This window comes from Heterocephalus glaber, unplaced genomic scaffold, assembly GCF_053883595.1.
Source record: "Heterocephalus glaber isolate CG9 unplaced genomic scaffold, H.glaber_assembly_v1.0 deba00001606, whole genome shotgun sequence".
Classification (NCBI taxonomy): domain Eukaryota; kingdom Metazoa; phylum Chordata; class Mammalia; order Rodentia; family Bathyergidae; genus Heterocephalus; species Heterocephalus glaber.
This window is the reverse complement of record NW_028258377.1, coordinates 5,007,325-5,021,221: the sequence shown is the minus strand read 5'-3', so window position 1 is coordinate 5,021,221 and position 13,897 is coordinate 5,007,325.

Below are 13,897 nucleotides of genomic sequence, written 5' to 3'. Positions count from 1 at the left end.
GTTAATTTCTGTGTACATGCGCATGCATGCACGTGAATGTGTATGAATGTGTGTATGTCTCTGTGTGATATGCCTTTGTACATTTGTAGGTAAATGGTGTAGGGCAAAGAATAGGACAGGTTTTGGATTCTGTTAGCTGAATTACTAGAGACTGCAGGACTTTGTACAAATCAATCAGTTTTCTGAACATTAATTTCTTTTATCGTCTCTAAAATGGGAACAACAATACTCTCATCATTGTATTGTTTTGAGGGTTAAATGAGTCCACATAAATCACTACTGACTACTGCTTGATGCATAAAGGCTTCTATGAATGGTTATTCAATCCTTCCTTTTTTTTTTTGCTGTGGTCACATGGGTCCTCTCATCCTGTTGTGTAAGAACTTGAAAACACATAGCTCAAAACATAAAAAAGTTGACTTTTACATTATCAACAACTCTCTTTTAAAGTATGTTGTCTCTCTCTCTCTCTCTCTCTCTCTCTCTCTCTTTCTCTCTCTCTCTCTCTCTGTCTTTTTTCCTTTGGTACCAGGGATCAAACTCAGGACCTTGAGCTTTCGAGCCAGGCTCTGTGCCACTGAGCTAAATCCCCAGCCCAGTATGCTGTCTCTTACATTATTCCAAAAAGCCTTGGATCATTCTCTGCCCTTGGGGAGACAATAGGGGTTTTTCTAGGAGATAATGACTAAATGCAAATTCTACTTGGGTTACTAGGAAATTATGTCTACATTGTATTGAATCATAACTATAGGACGTAGGAGTAAGATCTTTAAGAAGGCTATAGTGTGACATCTTCTTAGGTCCCTTTTGTAGTCAGCTAGAAGATCCTGAATTAATTTAGGTATGATTTGGTTTGTAATTGGATTAAACTTTGCACTCCATTAAAAACCAATCAGTGAGCCGGGGATTTAGCTCAGTGGTTTTGCCGCCTGCTGCGCAAGCTCAAGGACCCGAGTTCGATCCCCAGTACCCAAAACAAAACAAAACAAAACAAAAAAACCAATCAGCTTACTTGCCCTGCAGGAATTTTGCTTTTATGAACAAGACTTCATTTCAGAGTCCCCATTTTTTTTTTTTTTTTATGGAAGAGTTATTTAGCCTACAGCTTTGCTGGGTTTGTGTTATCTCCATATCTTAATTCAAGTAAGGACATGACTAAACTATAGAATCCCTGCTAGCTCTAGCTTTGTTCTTTGGAGTGGAGATGAATTTCTCAAAGTTCTTTTCATCATTAATGCTGAGAATTTGATCACTGGAGAAACAGAGAATTACTATGCAGAGAAGAAGAGTCTGGGTTTAAGAAGGTGTTGGAATATATTTTAATAGCAGATGTAAAATAATCACAATGTAGAATATAGGGAGGAAACTCAGTGACTAATCTGGGACACAAGAGTGCATGTGACTGATTCTGTGAGTTCAAAGCTCAGGCTCTATCTGTTCTGTTCTTATCATAGACTCGCACACATGGACTGGTTTCGTAAATAAGCTTTTGTTTTTTGGTACTGGGGATCGAACTCAGGACTTTGTGCTTGCAAGGCAGGCGCGGTACCAATGAGGTGAATCCCTGGTCATAAATAAGCTTTTTAATAAGACTGCCTTTTAACACATGGATAGTAGTTAAATTGTGTGTGTGTGTGACTCTACCAGTAGGCATGCACTTTGGGACATCAGATCTCATAGTTTTGCAATAGTGATAATTTAAAAACAATAGAAATAACATTGCAAAACAACTAGAACAATGAATACCAACACTTACTGAGCACTTCCTCTGTGCTGGGCACTGTGCCAAGCATCTATATGGTCATTGTCTCTTTCAATTTTTAGAGCAACCTCGTGCAACAGCTTCTATTGCTATCTCCTTTTTATCATTGCTGAAATTAGATTGGGTTACTTGCCTGGGGACACACAGCTTGTACTTGGTACAGTGAGGCTCAAATCCAGGCAGTTGGCTCTGCGGGTAACATGTACTTGATGTCTGATTCAACAATAGTATTATTTTGGCACAGTCAGATTGAACTTATTAGCGGTATGTGAACTATTTAGCAGATTGGAAGTTTAGAGCAATTGGAAATATCTTTTAGTGACAGATGTTGTGGAACACAAAAGTTTTTTTAAACTGTTTGCTTCATTTGTCAAACTCAATTTTAGAAAGGTGCTGATTCACCTACACAGTTGTTTTGTGTTATGGCCAGATGCTTGTTCAATACTTGAAAATGTTTCTTCTTGATTCCCACTGATGGGAAATTATCAAGTGACTTTTGAGGAAGATAAAAAAAAGTAAAACCAAACCATGAAAGGGCAAGGTAAAATACAGATAATGATCTTGTCCACAAGGAGCTGAGATCCCCACCCTTCACTGAAAGCATCATCCAGGGACTGGCAGTGAGTCACATTATCTGGGTTGATAGAAAATTCTGTCCAACTGTTGCCAAATGATCCTTTGACATTTGCATAGCTAGGAAGTGCTGAAAAAAGACAGTTGTAATATTTCCCCACATTATTTTTAGAGTAATTAGAAGCAAAATTTATTTTTAGATTTCTGGCAGTAATTATTTATTGCAGCTCTATTTTAACTTTGCAAATAAAATTCTATTTCCTGGTTGCCTAGAATGAGAAATTCAGGGTATACTTTAATTCCTGGAAGAATGAGTGGACTTCTGTATGTTTTTATGATTTAAGTCTGGGATTCTTAAGTAACAGATCTTCATGGAAAAATGTTCCCATATTCAGTAGGAATGTAATATGGGAAGAATTACTCACTATTACCCAAAATTACATAGAGCCAAATAGCACCTATTTTGTTTCACTAGTTTAAAGTGTACAAAGTTTGGTAATTTATATGAGTAGGAAAAAAATCCCTACTTTGTTTTGGCATATTAATAGAATGAAAGAATTTATATGTTGTTTTGAATCTAAATCTTTCTGGGTTACACATCGACTCTTGTTCTCCTGTTGTACAATGTGTATATTTCATCTTTAAATCAAGCAAGATTTCATTAGGAGGATATTACAATGTGCCAATGTGCCATGTATTACTTCTCTTGTGTCCATAATGTTAGGCACATTTTCATTTTACTGAGTATTGTTCTCTTTCATAGAATCTCATTAGGTTTTATCTGAGAAGCAAGGGCTTGGTTAAAATCAAATTATTTCTTGTGTCTGCTGTACACCTGCAATGGGACAAGCCTTGGGAGAGCAGATCCATGAAGTACCTACAGTCTCTTTTCTCCAGAATATGGTAGCAGAAAAGTCACAAATGAGAGCCTTGTTTGGAAAAAGAGAAAGAAATAAAGAAAAAGGCATCTTAAAATATTCATAGTCACTTGAAACCTACTCTGCTTCTCCCCACAGTTTTGAGTTTGGAAGACTGACTTCTTATCTATAGAATCAGCACCAGAAATATCAGTGAATTTGCAGCTATTGATCTCTACTTTGGGAACTTTCAAAATTGAACGCTTCATATTCTATTCCCTTGATAGGTGAAAAAATGCTTTCCTTACTTGACATATTGTGTAAGTTAACAATTTCTGAAAAAGTACTAACTGACCTATCAGAAACAGTCTTTAAATACACAGCAAATGCTAAGCCTCTGGTATGTGGAGCTTGAGCTAGTGGTTTTCTCCTGGATTGAGAAGACATGCTAAGCTTGAAGCTGCAACAGAGCAAAGCCAATGAGACTTTATTTGTAATCTACCCCATTTTCATGGCCTCTAAGTACACTTGTGTTTTGGCTGAACAGGAGGAGATTATTTCATCTCAGTTTTGAGCATGCACAGGCTTTTTTCATCTCTATGAGGTCACAGAGATGTGCTCTCCACCTAATAGAATAATGAAGTTTGAACTTGATGCTATGGGCATATGCCAGGCAAATCTCCGTCTATGTCCAAAGTCCAAAAAGACTCTTAAAGACGTTGGCTGCCCTCACTTCCCTGCTGGCTGTTGCCCTGGGGCTTCTGTGGAGCTGCTCCCAACAGTGCAGGTGGTTTTCTACTACAAAGCAAGTGATAAGAGGAGAGGGGAGAGCGGAGAGAGGAGAGAAGAAAGAGGAGAAAGAGATTGAGCAATGAAGCAGCACAGTGCCCAAAGTTTAAGCGGCAATCTTTTATAACCTAATCTCAAAAGTGACATAAGATTGCTTATGCCATGTTCTTTTGGCCACATATCCAAACTTGGTACAATGTGGGTGGAGACTACATAGGGGTGTGGTGTCAGGAGGGATCGTGGGTGGCCATCTTGGAGACTGGTTGTCAATTTATGTTATATTGACGAAGTATAGATTCGGAACAACATGTTCAACAGTGAGTACATTTAGTGATGGCTTTATTGTTGGCATCTGAAGTAATGAAACTATGTTTTATTATACTTGTAGTCTGATGGTTTTGAAAACAGAATTAAACTTTCTAAAGTAAAAGTTGACAATGCATTTCAGTGTAGGTTAAAACTGGTTGGGATACATATGTGATATCAAAGGTGTGAAATGTTCATATACAGTGCACATTCACTTAAAAGTGTCTTCATATAACAAGAAACTTTTTTGCTAAATTTAATATGCAGAATTTAAACATATCTAATCCTTACTCCCAAAGTCATTAGATATTTTCCCCTTGTCTCCAGGCTGTTGTAATTCTGTGGGAACACAAATATGTAAATAGCTCACTCATACTTTAACTCATTTGATGGACTGCAACTTCTTGAGACTCCTATGTCCCAATTAGGCTCTGTACAGCAGAAAGAAGAATGTGTGATAATAGGTCCTGACACCACGCTGGATTCAATTAGCTACTTTCTTTTATTAATTAACATCTTTTTGAGTGTGGGTTAGAGAAGGGCTGTGAAGGCAGAGAGGTTGAAAAATAATAAAATCAAGTTAGGACACTAAACAAAACCTTGCATCTGTGCAGGAGAATACTTAAGAGCTTTAAGGAATAAAAGAAGGATTGTGGCTAGGTGTAGTGGCTCACGCTTACAATCCCAGAACTCTGAGAGGCAGATTAATGCAGTATAATCACAAGTTCAAGCCCAGCCTGGGCAACTTAGTGACTCAGTGAAACCCTGTCTCATAATAAAGAATAAAAAGAGTTGAAAGTATAGATTAATATGAAGGCCCTGGGTTCAGTATCCAGTAATGGGAAAAAAATGAAAGAATGTGTTCTCATACTTAAGTACATTATATGAACTTGATTTTCATTTCTGTATTCTCTCTAGGAAGGTATGAGGAGCTTGGCACCCTGGAGGAGTCCACATGGGGATTTGAGGTGATAAGAGGAGCTCCTGGATTTGCTCTCTTCTGTGAGCATAAATGGTAATATGATTCAACCAAGTGGGTATGACAAATTATTACAGTTTCCTCAGGGATTCTCTGTCCAGCCCTTGGAGGATCATAGGCATGGTAGGAAACATTTAGGACATGATTTACGACCTTAGCAGGAATCTGATCTCTCAAGAGGACTCTGTCCTTCTGTGAAGAGGGCATTTACAGCTCTGAATCTAGCGATGAAGTGGTCATAGGAGCATACCTGGAGCTACACTAGGCTCTCTAGCAATGTTGATCCTACACATCTCAGTTTCTGTAATCTTGGTTCCCAGAAAGGTTTACTGTACCCATCCTTTGCCTCCAGTCTCTGGTACTATTTGTTTGACTTCTTAGATATTGAAACATTGGCAGAGGCAAATCTGGATTTTTAGAGCTTTTGGGGAAAAATAACATACAATCAGAGTTATAAATTATATATAGACTTTAGAAACCACACCAAATTTTATATTATATATAATATATAAATATATTTTTAATGTAGTTTATAAGTCTATAAATTACCACAAACATAAACTCAAGAAAAAAGAAAGATCAACAACAGTTTCTGGCTCCATACATTTTAAAAAGTTCTCTCCCTCTCTCTCTCTGTCTCTCTCTCTCTCACACACACACACACACAACACTCTCTCTCTCTCTTCTTCCCTTTCCCCCCTCCTTCTTCTTTTACCACCCAAAAACTTTTTTCTGCTAGATATTGTGGGAAAAATTCATATCACAATATTGCTCTAGGCCTTAATACCTTCATGTCCCAACACTAAAAAAGTTAGCACTGCGGGTGACAGGACCATGTCTCTGGGAATCCTAATCTCTGGGATGACTAATGTAACTGTACTTAGAAGTCACTGCAAACCACATAAATATACACTAAACCTGGGCTAAGTGGTCCTCAAGTAGACTTCACCTTAGAAGATACTGAACATGCACTGAGACACTCAGGCATCACCAGACATGATCACAGCAGGGCAAGTCAGAATAGAAAACAGTAGTCTCTATCTATGGTAATTAAAGTAAATATTTTACTTTTCCAAATGTATAAAAATACATGATCACAAAAATACATATTTAGGACCCTTTTCAGGGTCTCTTCAGAGTAGGGACTGTGAAGTTTAAGTATTATTAGCTTCGCTAGGAATCCACCTCTGATCCTTGAATTTAAAACCATTATTCTGAACTCCTGGCTGGCCCAGAAAGGCTTATCACTTTTGGCCTTGACTTTAGGTCTTAACACTTTGTGACCTGGCCTGGCAGCCTTCGAGCTATGGAAGGCACAACTGTTCTCCTATCCTGGGCCAGCTAACTAAGATTAAATATACTGTTCTTTGTTGAATTCAGCATTTAGGCCCTATGTTCTGGAAAATAAAATTATAATATTGATAGAACGTGGTCAAGATTGGCTGTGACTTCATTTTCTCTCTTTGTGCCTCTTCTCTTGTGGCCACTGAACCCTGAAAGGGGGATGAGAAATGCTAATTCAGAGCTTTCTTGTTATCATTCTCTACCCATAGAGAAGATTTAGCGTTACTTTTTATTCTCTGAGGCAGACAATAACTAAGCATGATCAGAAAATGAAATCATTAGCTCTCTAGACCCTGAGCAACATAAACATTAACCTTGGGAATTTTAAAAAGCAGGCCTGACTCCTCTCTGACTCCCATCATAAACATTTTCTTGAAAGTCTATGTGTAGTGTAGTGGCCATGCATCTTGCAATGTAATGAATATCCCCAGTTAGATTTTAGTTTAATCCATCAAATATGTCCGTAAGCATAAGGAATTTTGTGTTGTGCTCACCCTGGGGAAAATTATGCAAGCATCAACCAGTCATGACAGGACAAGCAGAACTCTGGGGACTTTGGTTTTTCAGGCTATCACATTCCTGTCTTTCTTTCCATTTTCCTAATGTCAACTAATTATCATTCTCACTCATCTAACACATAGCACAAAAGCTTATCCATTCACCTAGTCCAGTTCAGATTCCCTCTTGGTTTTTATTTCAGTTTCTTCCTCCTTCCTTTTATTAATAAATTCCTCGGTGAACAAAAGTCTAATCTTTCTTGTCCAATTCCAATTTTTCACTCCATGTTGGCAAGATTTTCTTATCTATCCTGGTGGGAGATCTGGGCAAAAGTCAGACCTCCTGCTGTATAGAACACCTGACTGAACTTGGAAGATAAAATAGGTAACATGTGACCAACTTCACCAGTAGGCTGGGAGATGTCTTTGTTTACCTTTCTTCTTATCTTCTTTCAAGCTGTCATGTGCTACATAACCCCAAATAAAATCATGCACAATGAATGTATATGTTTAATTCAAAAGCATCTGTGTAAAGATAGAACTGAAATTTCATCTGAAATAGATCTATTCATCCATTGCTTTGGAGGCTAGCCAAGAATGAACTCCAAATGTGAGGCTCCACAACAGCAACTACAAGCACACGCTCCATGTGACATAAATCTGTATTTTTAAATGGCCTATACAACATGCTTCACATGCTTTCAAGCTGAGACTAGGCTCATATGGAGAGATAAACAGAGGGCCTAAACTGTGCACCGAATATATAATTTATCAAAGAAATTTTAAAATCAATTCAATGTTTGACAAAAAGCCAATAGAGTTCCCTTGGGATTAGAGTGACATGCTCAGGCTGCTACTATGGGTAAAATTCTGGCAGCAGTGTTTTTGTACATTTGGGAAAGTATGAAAAACCCCCTATTCCCACTCCCCACTTCAAGGAACACCATAATGAAGCATTACAATGGTGCATCCATGAGATCACTAACACATGGGTACCATTTGACCATGAGGGCATTGATGAAATTCTAGTGACTAGACAAAAGAGCCCAAGACCTGAGAGTTTATAGGATAGCCTCCCCACATTTATGACAAGCAAAAGGAATAATCATCTCTGAATCTAGAGATAATTGAAAACAGGCTTCTTCTAAGAATGGGGAATTTTTTGGGGGGGTAGGGTCAGGACAGTGGGAGAATGTCAGTGACTGAAAACACCATAGCGGGCCCTCATATTTTTTAACTTTTACTGGAAAAAATAAAGCAGAACTTACCAATCAGAGGCCCAGATGCCACTTAATATTTTTCTCTTTTATAAATTCCAGTTCTAAGTCTCTTTTTTGTTAACCCAAGAAGCATACTTAGTTCTTCAAGGAGTAGAGAAGACCTGAGATGAAAAGGAGAAGAAAAAAGTGGGGTATTGGTCGCACCTAGCTTCATATGAGTCTAAACTTGAGCTCTGGTTATTCCATTCTTTTTCTCTTTGGAACTCAGTAATAATTACCTCTGCTTCTTTTTGGTGAATTAGAAGACAAAAATGAGCCACAGCTGTGATTCTGGTGCCAACCCACTCACATCTCACTGCGAGAGGCTCAAGGCCAGGTTTCCTCCTCGGCCTTCATTTCCCTTTTCTTTCAGTCTCAGACTCCACACCTGCTTGTGCACATCTGTCACCATTGGTGTGGCCATTGTGCCGTCTTTCTTCTTTTCTCTTCTGTAAAAGGCTCCAATCACAGCAGGCCTTGCTGTTTCTGTCCTGCTCCCTCACCCTGGTCCTTGTGCTCCAAGGTGAGGCCAGTAAGAGTTTCATGCATATCACAATAGACACTTTGTTCTTTGTTTGGCTCAGCTGTACCTGTTGGATCAAAAGCAGTGTGCATTCCTATACCTGGGTAAATAATAAACAGTGTTGCTAAAGATGCTGGAGCAAAGCCCAGGTTAAATCTGTCCAAGTGAAGATCACAAGCACAGTTTGCCTGGATCTCCGTGGAACAGTCTCAGGAAATGCAAAGTCATGGAAAACTGTTCTGCTTTTTCTCCAAGGATATGAGGCACAGGATTGTGACAGCCTCCAAGGGGAAAATAATGCCTTCATGGTCAAATCATGTCAATCTCCTGCTGAACACCCAACTCCCTTTCCTGACTTACACTGCTGTGACTGAACTGCCCACTCTTCTAAGCTCATCCCCAGTCACTTTCTTTTCCTTTGTTTTAGTTCCAGGCATACAAGATATCTACACTTTGTTGTCCTTTCTGCCAAGAACCAAAGCTCTATTCCTGTGTATCTTCTCCTCTTTCTTATCCAATTTTCACCCTGTTACTTCTTTGGCTAATTGCTTTCACTTCTTTCTCCATTTTTTCCCTTTGCAATTTATGTGACTTTAGATTCTTACTTAGGTAACTTAATTGTATTTGTCTTCCTCTAGTAGAACACGCTCTGTTCAGGCAGGAAGCTTATTTTCTTCGTAATGACTGTATCTTCAATATCTAAAATAATATCTAGCACATGGAAAACTCTCGGTAAGTAGTCGTAGGGTGAAAAATGGATAGATGATTATGAATGACTCAACTACAGACCTTTTCCAAAATTATCTTCCGGCAGAAGTGTTTCTTTGGAAAAAAGTGCCCTGTTTATAAAGTAAACTTGACTGGATAAGACTATAGTTACACACGACGTCAGTGAAGGCAATGGGAAAGACTGATAGGTAATGAGACACGGTGTTGCAGACAACCAGGGACATTTAAACTTAGTTAAAGGTGGGGCTACCTCTTTGGGGATATACCTTATTTTCCTCATCTTTGGGACAAAATACCCCAACAGCCACAACTTGAAAGAAGAGAGTTTTAGTTTGGTTCTTGTTTTCAGTCCATAGTTGGCTGGCCCCAAGGTGGGATGGCATGGTGGATGACCCTGGGCAGAGGACAGTGCTCATCTCATGGAGGACAGGAAGCAGGGAGTGAAGGGAGGAGCCTCTCATTGTCCTCAGAGTAAGGCCGCCCTCCAAAGCGTAGCCTACATGGTCCTGCCTGACCTGCATTGCCATCTCTCTAGCTTCATCCCCTCCATGCTCCACACACTTCGTGCTTCAAAGGAGCCACAAAGTCGTATATTCATTTCTCTGAATCACCATGATCTCACTTGTCATATGGCTGTTGTGCAGATAACTCCCTCTATTTGCAGCTCCTACTCACATAAGAACTCAGCTTTAGTGTTGTGATCTGTGACATATTCCCAAACCTGAAGTCTGTCCTGTTGGTTACACAGTCTTCACCCCTCAGGTGCCATGGTTATACTCTTTCGAGCACTCATGACTGACTGCTCTTTGCTTCTTCTCTACTTGGCTCATTAAAATGGAATCTCCTCAAATATAGGGACTTTGGTTGAAAAGAGAAAAAAGGGCCAAATAAATAATTAGGGAATTATTCAATATGGAAATTAATTAATATGCTCTAGGATTTCCAAGGATGAGATCATTTATGGAGAAATGATGTTTCATATGGGCTTCAAGTGTGACTAAACTCTATGGAAGCCTGGGAAATAACTGTGAAGTTTTTGAATCTGAGGAGAATGGAAAGGGGTCTGGCATGACTGAAAAGGTTTTGGGGACAATGAGACCAAGAAAGTAGCTTAAAGTTGGATTGTTGAGAGCTTTGAGTGCTATATCAGGGATCAAGACTTATTCTGAGGGCCAGAGAGATGGCTTTTGTTTCCTATACAAGGGTGTTACATGAACTGACTCGTAGATCAGGAGGAACCATCTGGCGACAGGAGAGAATTGCAGAGGTGAGAGACTTGAGGTAGTGGGAGCAGTCAGGGGCCATTCTGGTCATCCAAGTGAGCAAAGATGTGGCCCTGGGTGGAGGCAGGGATAGGATGGGAAGAAGATAAGAGAGACATTGTGGAAGGAATCCAGACACCAATGACTGTGGGAGAAGAGGGAGGGTGACCAGATGGGAGGATGGTCAGGCAGATATCAGCAGGGTCCCAAGAAGAATGTCCAAAACAGTAGTCTACTGTTCTCAGCACACATTGGGAAGAAAGTGCACTGCACCATGCATTGTGATTCAAAAAGAGATTCAAAAAGTGAATCAGATTCTATAAAGGTCAAGGAAGAGGCCTGCAAGCCCTGATTTACAAAAAGTGGGTTAAAGAAACCAAGGTTGTTTAGCTTGGGACACACGCGCGCACACACACACACACACACACACACATGCACGCACGTACAGGCACAGCAAAAGGGACATATTTGAAGACTGTCCTATAGAAGAGATACTAAGCATGTTCAGAGGGCAGAACTAAGTCCAAGAGCAAGCTGGAACTTAAAGGAAAAGCATATTTGGCTCCACATAGGGGAAACTTTCCAACAGAGCTGTAGTCTACCTTGTCTACTATGGAGCTCCCTGGACAATGAGCAGAGAGTGCAATACCCTGTTGGGACTTGCCATGATTACCCCAGAGTAACCTCAGTCAGTCTCCTGTGATGTTTCCAGTAAACCACAATAGACAAAACCACACGGCTGGTCTGTGGAGCTTTACTCCTGGACCTCTCAGGAACTTGCCTGACTCTTTGATATTAACTTAAGACAACCCAGTGTATTCTGGCTAAGATGAAGTCACTTTTGTCCTGACCATTAAATGTACCCCTGCTTCTGACCCAAATTGTGGGGTTCTTCTTGGTTGGCTGCTACCCAGGATTGTGCTTCTGGAGAAATTACCCTGATAAACTGTATTCTGTGCAATCCAGAACTATCTGCTTCTTTCTTGAGTCTCATGGCATCTCGGGGCTGGTTTTCATTCACTGGGTCACTGTTGTGTTTTGCTGGAATAGGCTGTTAGACAACTGTCATAGGTAGATCGCCCTCAGACTTCCTGCCTCTTCACACTGAAAACTCCCAGGGAAAAGGGGCTGGTCTCACCACAAGGCCAATGCTTTAATAACCGCATTGTCCAACATGAAATATAAAAAAATTAAAAATTTTAATACATAATCTAAAAGATAATGTTTTAGATATTTTGGGTTAAAAAGATACTACATTTAATTTTACTTTGTTCTTTCTACTTTTAAAAATGTACTTCCAGAAATGTTTAAAATTATTTCAGGTGGCTGTCATGAGCTTGTGTTGGATAGCACTGCTTAGAAGGTGGTGTCCAGGACTTTCTCTCAAACCAGCTCACAAGTCCTAATAAGGAGCTTGCAAAGGGAGGAAACCACAGAAAAAGCTCAAAATGAAATCTCTGAGGATTCTTTAAAAGAGATTCCACATGACTGTAGCCTCCAAGTCACCAGGACTTCTCATTCTCAGGGTCAGTGCCTTTCATTCCCTAAGCTCTAAGAGCTTTTTTTTTTTTTTTGCAAATGACCACAGATCACAGGTAAGACCTCTTGGCCTCTGGTCTGTTGCAAAAAGCCTGTCCCCCACTTTCCACTCTGCTCTTTCTTCTCGAATTGTGCTGCCTTGGTTGGAGAGCTTTCTGAGTGCTGACACATGGACGGCAAACCAGGAATTCTATGAGATGGGGACATTGATGTTGACCAGAATGCCTTTATTTTATTTGAAACACAGGAATAATTTGATACAGAGTTTTATGTGGAGGGGTCTAAGGACCCCATGGGCCTTCAGTGGGTCCTAGTGATTACTTAAAAACTTCTAAAAAGTGCAGATTGGGTTAACTGCAGGAATTTTGTTTTGCAGAGTTGGGGGTGCAAGTTTAAGGCTAGAGGTGAGCAGCTCCAAGGTAGAAGTGTAAAAATTGCCACATTGGCTGGAGATTTAGCTCAGTGGCACTTACTTGCCTTGCAAGCAAAAGGTCCTGAGTTTGATTCCAGGTACGGGAAAAAAAAAAGAAAGAAAGAAAGAAAAAAATTGCCAAAGGGCTCTTACTCCCCTCTTAATCTGTCAGCATACATTCTTTTGTCAATATTTTAATGACTGTCAATAAAAAAAAAAACCCAGCAGGTGACTGGTCTCTGGGATACCCACCTACTTTAGCCTGTCCTGACCATGCTCTGATGGAAAAGTATTTTCCTTGTAGCTGCTTTTACTGTCTCACCTGGTTCTGTTAGGATTGTTTATATGTACAAGGTCTTCAAAGAATGAGAGGGGTGTGTGTGCATGACATACTTTCTTGCTTTTAGAGGTCATCTCTAAGAAAGCAAGTCTGAGGCCATGACTTCAATCTCAACTATTGATTTCTAGGATTTAGTAAATAGACCTATTGCATTAATAAGAAATGCAAACATACATTTGAAGATGTGAGACTAATGTAACAATAGAAATGGTAGAGGGAAGGCCAACAAAATATTTGCTCAAACTATAGTCCATCCAATTAATATGAAAAAAACTGTTAAAAACAACTTCTCAAGAGTCTGATCTCTTTAATCCAGCCCAATCCAAGAGCCACATATATATTCTATTCTTTCCTACAACCTAAGAACCACGTGTGTTTTCCAATAGTTTCTCCTGCTCTTCCTCAAGTCCTTAAAGCAGTCTGCATCCAGATCATGGCTGAATAAATATAAGGGGCTGAAAGGAGACCTCTTGGCAGGGCTGGGCTGAGACCTGGCTTCCTGAAGGGTCCTGGGCAGCCTAGAACCCGGGACCACATAAGAGGCTGTCTGTCTATAGGCTGGGTGTGACTACACCTAGGCTGTGGCTATTTTCCGTTTCCAAAGCCTGAAACAGCAGCCCTCAAGGGTGCTCTTGGCCCAGGGAGAGGTAGGCTGCTGGAGCCAGGGTTTGGCTCTTTGGGTTTTGTCTGGAGGCAGTGTGAGAGACAGAAGCGCTGAGCTTAAGG